This window comes from Dicentrarchus labrax, unplaced genomic scaffold (genome assembly GCF_905237075.1).
Source record: "Dicentrarchus labrax unplaced genomic scaffold, dlabrax2021, whole genome shotgun sequence".
In the NCBI taxonomy this organism is placed as follows: domain Eukaryota; kingdom Metazoa; phylum Chordata; class Actinopteri; family Moronidae; genus Dicentrarchus; species Dicentrarchus labrax.
The window spans coordinates 3,686,556-3,700,875 of record NW_026136709.1 but is presented as its reverse complement, the minus strand read 5'-3'; the positions used below and the strand labels follow the sequence as shown (position 1 = coordinate 3,700,875).

The window sequence follows — 14,320 nt, the reverse complement described above, 5'->3', positions numbered from 1 at the left end:
TCTCTACATATTTTTTCTTTCTTGCATGTCCTGTTCTCTTCCTGTGGTTCACATGCTCTCTCTTTCTCTGAAGGTTTCTGCCATTATACCGTTTTAAAACTACTGGCTGGACTGAGGCTCAGTTGGCAGTAAGAGTATTAAACTGCAAGTGCAAACACTTGAAAATCAGTCGTCTTGGCAAAATCAGAGTAATAGTCTTTCTTTAAAGGACCAGTGTGAAGGATTTAGTGGTGACTAGTGGTGAAGTTTCAGATTGTAACTAACTGAACACCACTCGCATCTTTATTTGACAACCTGGGAATGAGAATGGGTTTTGAAGGCTGCAGAAGAAAATAGTGGCTGTGAAATGCGTAATCTACAGTCAGGGTTTGGTTTGTCCATTCTGGGCTACTGTAGAAACATGGGGGTTCAACATGGCAGACTCACATGGAAGGGGACCCGCGACTTCTGCAGATAAAAATAGCTCATTCTAAGGTTACGATCATCTTATATACAATTTCTGCCAATAGATCCTCCTAAATGTTACACACTGGACCTTTAGGTCTGCTTTAGCTGGGACTTTAAGGCATCTTTGACAAAGCATAATTCACGACAACCTAATAATATTTAGTAACCATTTATTTGAAGGGGTGTACATAAAAGTGAGTCAATCATAATCATGACATGACACCTGAAGGAGTCTTTATGAATGTTTGTTATTCAGTCGATTATGTAATTTTTAATGCAAAATTGACATTGTTTGAGATGTCTTTGTTATGACAACTTGACAACATAGCCTGTTAACATACCACAGCAAGAAAACCACCTCTGTACTGTATTCCCTGTCAAACTGGATTCCATCGGTCTCGCACACTGTGTTTGGCTCTAGTCGAGTTGTAATATCTTATATATACACATTATAATATACAGCTGAAGATAGACAGGATAGGGGGGGTAGAGGGACGCCAGCTCTACCAACTGAGATAACCAGGCGCCTGCTGAATGATCTTTTGAAGCAGCAGGTTGTTTTTATTTGTACCACACATACTATTATGAAACTGTACAGAATCCTCAGTGTACGTTAGTGGTGGGACATATTCATTGGAGTGGCTGTTTCCAGGTTATTTTATTTTATTTTATTTTACTTTACATCACATTTCATGACAAAGAGAACACTAGAATATGAAGATCTCCTTATCACTTTTTTTTTTATGAACCTGACAGAGGTCATGGTTCTTTAAAGTCGGACACTTGTTTTCTTTAGATGTAATATTCAAACTCGAAAATGGTATGAAACTGTTAAGAAATCCTTCAAGAATATTAGTTGTAATCATGGGTGTCATCTAGCTTTTTACAACATTTCACTGAAACTGGTTTAAAAGGTTGAAATATTCAGGTCTTTGATGAACAGAAACAAAATGAAAAAGGACCTACTTGGTAAAAGTAAAAATTGTGTCTTTTGCAAAGTCTGTAGGACAGACTTTAATATCTGACATGGTGGACAAATCTGTGCCAGTCAGCATGCTCAGTTATGAGAGTATGAGAGGATAATTGCCTTTCTGACTCACAGAAAGGCATATTTGCCATTACAATTAAAGGGCAACAAACGGGCTCTGTTATTTAATTGATCTGCCAAATAAATGTGACCATTATATATATATATATATATATATATATATATATATTTAAATATATATATATATATATATATATATATATATATATATATATATATATATATATTTTAAAAATTGAACCATTTCAAATGTGCAGGAAAAAAACAACTCTGACTCTTAATTTCGCTTTGCTAGAAACATAAAAACAGCTGTGCAACGTTTGAAACCAACTTCCAAAAAATTCCAACTCTTCCTGAACACCCTATATGAAACTAATCATGCTAAATATGCAGGATGCATTGTGATTGGAATGTGACTGCATTGGCCAGACCAACTCCAGCATTGTGATTAGATCTCATTCAGGTGTGAACACAATGTTAAAGCTGCAGTAGGTAACTTTTATTTAAAAAAAAATAACTGTCATATTTGCTGACACTTTCACTATATCCTGACAGTAGAACATGAGACAGATAATCTGTGAAAAAAAAATCTTCTGGCTCCTGCTAGTGCTCCTAATGGCATTTGCAAGAATCTGACGGGCCTGAACGAAAGCACCCAATCACAATGTGAGACCTGTCAGATGGATATGTAAGGATATAGTGAAAGTTTCAGCAAATATGACAAAAAGTTATTTTCATAAAAATTACTTACTACAGCTTTAAAAGGTGGTTTCCAGTGTATAGCTTTTCTGTTTGTCATACACTTCTATTGAACTGACTCTCCAGTCTGTGTGTAAAGGCTCAGTAGATAAGCATGTCTGAACCTCGATGCAGGAGTCAGAGACAAGCAGGTTAGGTCAAAGTCAGTGTTCACTCACAGTCAAAAACAGGCAAAAGTCAAAACCGTGCAGGCAGAGGGCAGAAGTAGGGCAGGGGATCATGCAAGTTCAGTCCAGCAGACAAAACAAAAGGCTCAAAAGCTAAGGCACAAGCACAACAGACAGTCTGGCAGGGAACGAGTGTGAATGGGCTGGTATATATACGGCAAGGCTGATGAGGGAAAGTTGGAACAGGTGAGTGGGTGGGCGGGTCAGGTAATGGGGAATGGTGGTTCCCCATTACCATTAGCAGTTTCTGCAGAGCAGGGGGAGTGGCTGTGCTGACAGGAGAATGTGTAATGCTGGGTTCATAGCACACAATATCAGCTGATAATAGCCTGAACCGACAGACATGGGGCGTCGGGAACAAAATATCAAACTATTGAACGTTTTATCCCGTAGTGGGTGATAACCGATGGAGCATCTGGGACGCCTCACGACATCTCAACAAAAAGACTAGCGTTGTAATGTAATTTCCATGCAGTGTTCCATGACGTTGACTAATAGGAGCGCAGTGTGTTCTTCCACACACAACTGTAGATATTGTTGGTGCTTTTTCTGTCTCTTTTTTTGTGTGGCTTTTCTGAACACAAAACACTACTTCAAACATTATTCTTGTTTCAGGAAGCACCTCCTTAGCACCTCCTTCCTGATGACGTCTCGCAGGTTGTGAAAAATGGCAAGCTATAACTGGTTTGGGGCCAATGTGTAGTCTGTCATGTAGCTCAGCCGAGTCACTGCAGCTCTGGATAGGACTGTCTGCATTTCTAAAGTTTGGTGGCCACCTTAGTTTCTCCCTTGCATTGCAGAAGCGGGTGAATTTCAATCTGCAAACACAGCGCTAAATCCTACACACTGTAGATTGAATGTTATTATCCAGATAATGTATCCAGATACAGATCACATAAGATGGAAATGGGGCCAAAGTGCTTTCAAAATAAAGGCCTGCCAAAGCCTTAACATTTGTATACATTCAATGTAGCTGGAGCTTTACCATATGTATCAACTCAAGGAATGTAATGAAGACATCTGATTGGTTAGTAAAAAGTCTTAACTTCTAAATATTGAAGATGAAGATGATAAATGCAGGTAATAATAGTTAGTTGTGTTTATTAGTGCATACATATACTGGCACATGCCATTTAAATAATTAACTATATAACTAATAACTAAATATAACTAAACTACTATTACAACTACATTTTTTTGCTAAATATATATTTGTAGTTTTTACTCTGAGGTTATGGAATCTCTTCTTGGAGTGAGTCACAGGCATCAGCTTGTTGTACATGTCACTGACACGGTGTTCGTGTCATCAGTATGCACATCTCCTGCCTCGTACGCTGCCGTTAGGTGTAGTGTTTTCAGATGCATCACACTGTGTTTCAGGGTCTCATTCCATAATTTATGACCCTCCACCCTCCAGCACTGACTCAGCAGGTGTCTCGATATGTTGCATATACCTCGGCCTACTGCGAATAAACACAGGGAAATGAACTGTATGCCTTTCATTGTTTTCATTTCATTTGTCTCACGCTGCTCTCCGGTGCACCATTATCAAACAGCCTTCTCTCCCGGTGAATACATCTGAAATGCATTATAGGGGCATGGAATGGATGGGTATGTGTGCCTAAGACGTGTGTTCATATTGATCTTTGAGAAAACTGGAAGAAAATCACACACTAACGGAAGCAAAGAGTGCTGGTACGAAAGACTTGTCACTGTTGTGCAGGGAAATATATTGAAACTAAATCAAAGAAAGTCACAATCTGAGTGGAGCCAAACACATTTGATTTACTTTGCATCCCTCTGACAACAAACTAAATATGGCAACAATAAATGTTGCATTACGAGCTACATCTGTTTGAAAGTCTCTGTTGCCGTTCTGTTTTCTTCTTTGTAGCCAAGATACATCAAAAGCTGGTACCTTGGTCTCACAAAAACTCACTGTAGGCCTAGACATTTATGAAAGACTGTCTGTAGCCTTAAAACAGCTATAGCCTAATCACTTCATAATAAGGGTTTGCTGGCAGTGATGAACCCCACTGCTTCATTCTCACTGATCACAGCGTCATTTTCGGCCACAGCAGGCAGCTATTTCCAATAAAAAAAAGCTCTAATAAACCCATTGCATACAACTAGGTGGCAAAAAGAGTATAGCATTTAGCAGCTAAAGAGACTATTATTTAATTAAAACTATTATAGAGTGCATGAAGACCGAAAACAGAGCTGAAAGAGAGTCAATATTGGACTTTCATCAGGTGGCCAGTGCAAATGAATAATAATATTGTTCTGTAACTTGGTGATAATAAGTCAGTATTGAGTTTATAGTTTGTTTTCACTGCCTCCATGTGGCTTAAATATTTTTTTTATGAAGGTTTAATGTTGCTAGGCTGGCAAGTTCCTTCATATCTGTTCATGCAGATCTGTGCACGCTTCTTAGATGCCAAAACACTGCACGGTGGTTTATAATACTCAGAAAGAGGACATTACAATTGTGGAATATCACATTGGCAAAAATGTATCTTTTGTCATGAAGGAATGTGCACTTACATGTATTTCTTTAGCCGACGCACCACTTTGCTGGATGATTACATTGCAGCCAAACATGAGCCAGGTTCAACTTCTTTGCTGGTGGCCTACATTTTTTACCAGAGCCCTCTGCGTTCCGTAGGGGCTTGTTGTTTAAAAGGTACCTGTGAGACAATGAAATCCAGGAAGTCCTGCTTGAGGTTTCTGGATAGCGTGACACTGAATTTACAGCAAAAGTTGAGCCTGCTTTAACTTTTCAACTGCTTCTTACTGAGCCTGAAAGGAGAGTGTATGAGTATGTAACTAGTAAACAGGTAAAAATTAGCTGCTATGTTGAAAACGTAATTACACAAATGTGAAATTTGGATTCCCCTTACACCTCGATAGGTATTTTGAAAAGGCATGGCTTCGAGGATGAGGATTTGTTTCAGTGTCTTTCTCAACATGACTACTCTGATAACGTGTTTCTAATCTTCAAAGAGGGTCTTTTTTTCAGATAGAGGCACTAGAAAAGGAGGTTGTCTTATAATCAGTCTTGTCTTATATTTGATCCAACACAGTCATACAGTACAATACAGTACCTGTAACTCCGTGTCTAAGAACTGGTTTTTAACTTGAAGATTGACCCAAAAGACAACACTAGAGCCTGGCACTCTCTGAATGATTAAACATCCCCACAGTGTTTTATAGAGACACACTAGGCCAGAATATCACATTATGAGCATGTTGATATTATCTCTATATTCCTTTCATGCTGTGTGTATTTGCAGACTAACACGGTTTGAAAGTCTAGGGTGAGTGCACATAATCTACAAACATGACTTTGCTAATTGGATTACAGCATTAGCATGGCTGAAACTGTTGAGATGATGAGTTTCATGTGTTGGATATTCATCGTAAGAAGTGAGCAGAGCCAGTATGAGGGAGATAACTCCTTTATGTAAGATCAAATGAGCACTGATTTAGAGGGTAAAAAGTTCTACATCAATAAACCCCCATATTTGATGGGCTTAATTTATTTCAAAGAGATATTAAAAAAGACTTGGAATATCTTTGTTCTTCCACAGAAATAGTTCAGACCTACTCTCACTCTTCTTTCAGGCAATCTAAGCATGATCTTAGTTCTGAAACTAGGCTGTTTTTACTCCTGGAGAAGTGCTTTAAATCACAAATGAGTCTTGATGAGTGGGAGATGCATTAAATTTTGATCTTTATAGCTGTATTATTTAATGCGAGCAGTGCGCTCACCTTCAATGCATCACACTCCTTTGATGTCTTGCCTTTCAATATCCCCAAGGAAGAAAGCTGTTTATTTCAAGGTATTTTCATAAGAATGTGGTGCAGTAAAAATTAATTGCGTCATAACATTGACAACTTTGACCACTTAAGAATGAAGTGGTGACTAAAAACGGAACCAGACTCACATGGGACTGTCAACCCTACCTCCTACAACGTACATTCACATACAACTAATTGCCTTTAAATAATTCATTTTTGTTAGAAATGTAATAGATTACAATTTTTTACACTGAGGTTTTTACATTGTATCTATATTTTATGGTTACGTTAAGTTTAGTTATGTCTGGTTGAGGCAGACCACCCACCTAGAGCAGGGGTCTGTCCGAGGTTTCTGCCCCCTATAAGGACGTTTTTCCTTGCCACCGTCGCCAAGGTGGGAACTGTTGGGTCTCTGTAAAATAATTTTGTAAGGAGTTCGGTCTAGACCTGCTCTATTTGAAAAGTGTGCTGGGATAACTTCTGTTATGAATTGGCGCTATACAAATAAAATTTAACTGAATTGAATTGAAATGAAATTAATTGAATGGAAGGTGATAAAATAAAATCTTCTACAGGCTGTCATGGTTTGCACTTTTCCTCTAGAGCCACTAGCAGGTCAAAGTTTTCACTTATTTAGCTAAATATCTTAACATCTAGTAGCTGGATTGATACAAAGTTTTGCAGACATTCATGCTCCCTAGACGATGAGGTACTGTTACTACATATTGCTACATATGCTTCTTAAGCATTGGCACAATAAAAATAAGCAATCTCTCACCAAGGAATCACACTTGGAGTGCTCACAGTAGTTAAGAATTCTTGTTTGAAGCTTACAACGTAAATAATAATAGTTAAGAATTTATTTTACTTTTCAAAGTACCTGCAGGCCCTAATTTTAAGAACTCCTCTCCGGATTTGAATCCATTGAAAGTTCAATCAGTGGAAAAAAAGCAAAGTGCCTCAAGTCAAAGGTCAACCCAGAACACACTTTAGTTTCTATTTGAAGGAATTCCATTTTTCATAGAATTTGCCGCTTCAGTGGCGGCATTTCATTTCCCAGGATCAGCATTGGGTGTTTGAGCATGCAGAGAGAAAGAATACATTCTAGCTTGAGTTTCCATTATGAACACAGACTGTGAGCTGGAAGTAGAACAGGACAAGAGGGAAAACCCTTGGACCAACACTGCCAGGTTCAAACCAGCTGATTTATCCCCTCTCCTGAAGGGAGAAATCAAATGGTATTGTGGTGTGTTTGTGGCACCAGGAGGGAGAGAGAGAGTGTGTGTATGGGTGTGCCTGCCAGTTGATGCTGCCTGTATCAGAAGCTACCAGAGTGGGGTCCAGGATTTCCAGGGGTCCGTACACTTTTGAATTTGTCAAGTTGTTTACAAGTGTGTGGAGAGAGTGGAGGGTAGAACCACAGTCCTTGCTTTTTTCTATTTCATTTCAAATAAGATTCAGGGGGCCATTCTGTCTTCTGGCTCTAGACCTTGTAGATTTTTCCATAAAGGTTAGTTAGCATTTTGTTGAAGTGGGCGATATTTTTTTATTTTGGCTTTAGTTTACAATGACAATATATTGCTTCCATTTGTTTGCCATGTTGCCACATCCAGACTGCTCTAGGTCTAGGACTGGTTTAGGAACCAGGGAGTGAACAACCTTCTATGTTGCAACCCGGTCAGTGTATTGTGGGCAACAGATTTTCGTTTGGAAAAGAGAACACCAAAATTAGCAAAAGCTGTTTGCACTTTTTTGCTTTTGAAAACAATAACTTAAAAAAACTATTACAAAATGATTACAGATTTTCCATTTTTGGAATCACACATATCATCCCATATGGTCTAGTGGTTAGGATTCCTGGTTTTTACCCAGGTGGCCCGGGTTCAATTCCTGGTATGGGAACAACTCTTTTGGGGTACCTGGACAGCTGACCTGCTAGAGCTGGCGCCCCATGTTCCAAGGCTGACCCCTTGCTGTAGCGGCCCGTGGTTCAAATCTGACCTGCAGCCCATTGCTGCATGTCATTCCCCTCTCTCTATCCCCCTTTCCTGTCACTATCAATTAAAGGCAATACAAGCCCCCCCCAAAAAAAGTATATAAAAAATAAAAACCGAAAAATTACAAGTTTTCCATTTTTTTTTTATTGAAAAGAGAAACAGAAAAAGACAAAACTACCTGTTTTCTGTTTTAAAAATACAAATAAAATCAAAAATGCAAACACGATCCATTTTCTGGTTCTTTTTTTTTAAAAAAGAAGAAAAAAACAATCCATTTTCTGTTTTGAAAATAAAATACAGAAAATGAAAAAACTAAAGGTTTTGCTTACCATATTTATAAATGGTTGTCGGAAAACAGCTTGTTTCCGGGTTTTGGTTTGCCCCTGCAAAGTACACTGACAGTATTCCCTACAGTACTCCCCACACTTCTTAAAACCATGGAAGCTCTTCGTTTAGAGCAAGTGTAGAGCAAAACCTAATATACATTATTCAATTATTCAAATGCATTCAGAAATATTTTGTTCATGTTTCTACATTTAAAGATCTTTTGAATCACTATGTTTTTTGATTTTATTTAATAAAATCTAATGAAAAAACAAATGCTTTTTTATTTTAATTTTGACTCACTTTCAATACTTTTATCAAATATTTTGGTTTATGGATTTTAGGGATATAAATCATTTCAAGAAACAAGAAATGACATCCAGATAAGCAAAAATACCAATATAGACACTGGCAGACCATTTCTATTGCAGAGTACAAACGGTTTAATTTCACAAATAGACATCAAAATGTTTTTCCTTAATTGTTGTTTTTAGTCTTCTGGGTTGTATCTGGAGGTGTACCACCCACATTTTAGTTAACTGTTTTTTATTCTTTGAGCAGCTTGTTAATTTACCTAATCTTGGCATTTTTAGAATAGTGTTCATCAACAGCACTTTTTTAGTATGTATACCGACTGTTTGAGTAATCTCATTTATTCACTCCTCCAGTGTGAGTACACAACACACTCAAAATGTAAATAACATAGGCCTGTTCCCAATCAAAAAGAAGTCAGCTGGTTTATGTTGGTGCTCAGATAAACAATGACTGTAAATGAAATATGCTAATTAGTTACATGCATTTTTGTTGGTTCTGTTCAAATATACAATTAGTGTACATTTTATTTTGCACACATGATATGTATTCATTTTGTTTTTTATTTACCACTTATACTCACTCATATTCATATTTTTGTTGGCTCTCCAGTGCCACAGCTTTTTCCAGCAGATGAGGCAGTGTGGTCTGAAACAGCTTCCCTCCCCATTAAAAGCTCTAAGCCAGCTAGCTTTCACTGTACAGTGTTGAACAGGTTTGGGTGTATCAGGTGTGCTACGGGCTGCATTTCTTTCAGTCAAAACTCTTTCCATCACTATCCTGACAGCTGTACACCTGGAAAACTCACTTGCCTGAAAGCATGTTGCGTTACTATGACAACCAGCAACCACGAGCTGTCGTCACCATCCTTAGCTGAGGCATAATTGCACATTTAATTTATTCTAATGAGGTGATATCAATGTTTATGACTCAATATGATTCATTTGACAACATCATATAAAAATGTTACCTTGCTATTTGATGTGGTGAAACTAAAATGAACTGTAAAGAAAATGGAAATAAATATTGTAGCACCCTTAGCCGCTCCTAGTCACCCCAAGAACCAGATGATGAGACACTGCATAGATGACTATAAAGACCCCGGAACACCTCTGACCACCATCCTCGGGGGTCAAGTGAAACTGCAGCTACAGAGTTTTAGGATTCCTTTTAGCAGACTTGGACTGAACTGGACCTAAACATTCTACAGAAAACCTGAGGGGATAAACACTCATTTGAAAGATGTCATGATGGCTTCTTTCTTGTGACAACATCAAAGTGAATGTTTTGGCTATTCCTTCAGTTTTTCTGAGAGACTTTTAGCCCTTTCAATTTGAATTAGGAACCTCAAGAGCAGTCGCTTCACAGAGAGGCTGCGAGTCAGGACCTTGGCCCCGTGGGCCTATTTGGTAATCCATCCATGCCCTAGATGGGTCTTACCATTGACAGCTTTCCTAAGTCAGTCGTTCCAGTTCTCAGAGACCCTGAGGGGTTCCTAATGTAGTCATAAACTAAGGCAACCAAGGTACCCAAATCAGATTTTTTTTTGCATATATGTGACAGCGTGAACAGAACAAATCACATGGAATCTGATCTTTTCAATTTTGATGTGTGCCACTTTCATATGTGGTCCAAACTATAATGCTCAGGCTTGCAGTGTGAACGTAGACAAAATGACTGAATTACAGACTGAATTACACAAATGTATATAATTACTGTACATATTATATATATATATATACACTTTATTGTAACTTTTGTATGCTGTAAAAACAAAAGAGTTTAATCTGTTCTCCACAAATACCACAGAAGGGACTCCAGCATGTGCATCACCACCCATATCACTGAGCAGTGACCCTTAACAGCCTCCATCTCCAGCTAGATGGTGCATGCCCCTCTGTATGTTAATATAAACAGTTTTCTGTAATTGCATGTATATATTATATTGTTGATGTCTTTGTTTCTTTATCTGTGTTCTAAATTGTGTTGATTTTAATTTACTTTGTTGTGAGTGGTGAGGCCAATGGCAATTTTCCAGATTTTGAACAATAAAGTTCCTTGTGAACAAACAAACAAACAAACAAGCTTCTAACTTGATTACACAAACTGGTTTGAAGATGCCGACAATGGAGCCCACACACACTGTATATATGTATGGTTTCTGACAGTGAATTATTGATCAATATCTGTGCTTTTTAACTGAAAGAATGATTAGCTTTTACTTAAAGTTGCAGTAGGTACGTTTTTATATAAAAAAAATTAATTAAGAACATTAAAAAAATACTTGCGCTGCATGCGCTGAGCATCTTTTCTACATACTTTTTCACTATTTTGGATGTGAGACCCAACATGGATCATTGATGCTACATTGCTATATCTTATTTTATGTTAGAAAGGGGTGGGCAAAGCTCAGAAATGATTGCACTGGATGTTGCAATCAGTTCTCTTCAGTGTCACCCCTCTCTGGTACATGAGATGAACAAGCAGCAGGATTTTGTTTGCTGTGTTTTTGACAGTGAGGAGCAGACAGAGAGACAGCTGCAGCAGGGTGGGCGCTAGTCCGTCCCGCTCTCATCTACTCTCTCTGCTCCAACTGCAGGTGGGACCCTTCTTTAAATTAATGATACTGAAGTCCTCACACGTAAATCAATATTTGCCATTGTTGTCTGTCCCACAACTGTACTCACCTACCAAGCTGCAAATAAAAAAGACACTGTCTCAGAGTTGCCTGTTTACTGTTATATATCAATCAGAATGTCAACACTTCAGTGACATCTATCCTAAACATCCTGGTTATAAATCAGAGTGTAAATAGAAGGCCTAGAACAAAAGCCTTACTGGTTCCTAAAGTTTCAGTTTATGGGATAATTCAGGTCATTAAGGAGGAACCCCAGTGACTTTACACATTAAAGTCTCTTTACAGTTCTAGAGGAGTGCTACTGAATAGAGCCTTGATTGGACGCAAAAACTCAGGCCTGACCCGACCCAAAACCAAAACAATTCTGTGTGAGCCCGACCCCAACCTGAATTCCTGCTTGAAAAAAAGCTTTAATAACAGTGAAAGTAAAACAATAAAGGTTTATTGCAAGCTAAAGTAGAGTACAATGTAGATATTTTATAGTGAAAATTATTATAACAACAAATAAATAACAAATACAGTTATGTGCCTTGTAAATTAACTATATATATATTTTTTGAACTCTTATTCTGTCTGAGCCTGACCGCTAACAGTTTTGGGCAGAGAATGAAAGCTACTACTACTGAATACACTAGGTGAATGATGTCTTTTGTGGCTCTGGAGGGAGCTGTGTAAAGTGTGATAAATGTCCTTAAGTGATGTCACTTGAGTCAGCATCAAATGAGTCGAGTTTAAAAGAAAAATCTGGCCGAGTGGAGAAGTGACCTCTGCTCCCGCTCCCCATCTCTGCTGGAGGCTCGAGACTACCAAAGACTGTATAATTAAAAAAGGACTTAGTCTCTGTGATGTCACCCACCTGTTTTTGAAGAGCCACTGTGAGGTTCAGTGTGGTCAACTCTGGCCATCACCATCTTGGCAGTTCTGACTCCTCCGACTCCCTGTTAATCCAAAAATGGGTGAGGAGGCGGAGGCCTGGTTACTGAAAACAGCGGCCTGTGACGGCACCCAGCTGTCACTCAAAGCGGCCATGGTTTTATATAGAGAAGAAGATATCTCTTGTTCTGCTGCATCAATTTTGACCCAGTGTTATTATACTCTTTAATACTTTTAATTTCCTGTAATGGAAAAAGCCCGGAAGCCATAATTATCCAAACCAAATTTCATGACAATCTGGCCAGTAGTTGCCAGGATTCACTATTTTTCTCAAAATGAATTGTTGGATGGAGACCAACCAACTGTCATCACACATTTAAAGGAGATAATAAAAATACAGATCATGTTACAGAATACGAGCAGTATTTCAGCTGTATCAGCAGCCTCAACTTACAAATCCTGACACCAGCCGACTCCTACGTACGTGGAGCTATTTTTAACGCTGCACGAACCCTTTGGGGGCAAATTAGTGTCACTTGCTAATGATAGCATGGAAACGTGGTGCTGGTTCCTGTGTGTGGGTACTTATATAGTGGGAGGCCAGTGACAGATATTAATCAATAACGCATTAATAGTATAGCGTTGTGTGGCAGCTGTGCACGCCATCCATCACTGTGACTTCTCTTTTCTCCAGCGCACAGTCTTATCTTCCCTGCAGACTGACTGGGGAGACTGAAAACCTTCAAAGAAGACCGTGTGCGAGTGTATAATTGTGTGTGTGTGCTTGCGAGGTGCACCTGGAGCGACAGCAGAAAACGACAAGCAGGTAGATAGAGCTAATTCCTTAGAGGGTTTGAATTGATGCTGACTGCAGGAAATGAAATGTGTGTGAAACTCATACTCTGGTGAGGAGCTAGCTCGGGGCTGCCAGGCAGAGGGGCGCAATGCGGACACACACACACACACACACACACACACACACACACACACACACACACACAACAAACACTACGCATTTAAGAACAGACACACACACTTCACACAGGCCTCACACATAATATCTTCAAACTTGTACTCCTGTTCTTCCTATCTCACAGAAGGCACACTGAGATGAAACATTCTCCCAAAAAGCTTTCATCATGGAGGTGTGTGTGTGTGTGTGTGTGTGTGCGGAGTAAAGGGGGCTCTCTATTAAAAACCCAGAAAGGTCCTCCCTGGCACCCTGTTAGTGGAGTTGGATGGCCGACCCTCCCGGCAGCTTCAGAGAGGTTTTGTGATCTCTGGAGAATCCCCTTCCTCCCGGTGCCGCCTTAATGATATGGGTCAGCTCTTGGCAGGGTGTGTGGGTACTCTGGTTCTGGAGAACTCTACTCAGCAACACGCACAGGACTGTACTGCGGCTGTCTACAATGTTTTTGTTGCTTTATGTTTTACTACGTGAAGATTATGAGGTTCTTAATCATGTTTTTTAATAGAATCCCATACAGTGTGTTTGAGGGGATAGTTCTTGTCCAATAGAGCTAAGACTCATGCCCACCGTGTAACAACTAAAGCAGCCACTTTAATTAAGAGGAGTTCTGGTCTATAACATGTTTTTGTATTTTTAAAATGACAAGCCCTGATTAGTTTAGCTCAGCACAGTGGACCATGGCCCATTTGTTTTTTCCGAGGAGGCAGTGGTAGTGCCAAATTATTATTTTTTTTTTTATTGACAATATTTTATATTTACATGTGCTCAAGAATTCACATTAAATCAAAAAACTTTAAATTATAATGCATCATTTCAATGGCCAGGTAATGTTTGAAAGGCACCACCAATCATGACACAAATGTATGTTTTTACAGCTCAATGCTCATGAGCCATATTCAATCTCCTAACCCAAAGCATCTTTCTGCCTTTCTCAGCTCTGATTGGTTGTTTTCGTTCAGGCCCGGTGGATTATGGCAAATGCCA

General features: G+C 39.0%; 1 non-coding gene across 1 annotated transcript; it reads left to right on the top strand.

Annotated features, from left to right (window-relative positions):
- The first annotated feature begins 8,052 nt into the window (after positions 1–8,052).
- trnak-uuu (transfer RNA lysine (anticodon UUU)) lies at positions 8,053–8,124 on the top strand. The gene has a single exon. It is a non-coding gene; the product is annotated as a tRNA-Lys (tRNA).
- Positions 8,125–14,320: the final 6,196 nt, after the last annotated feature.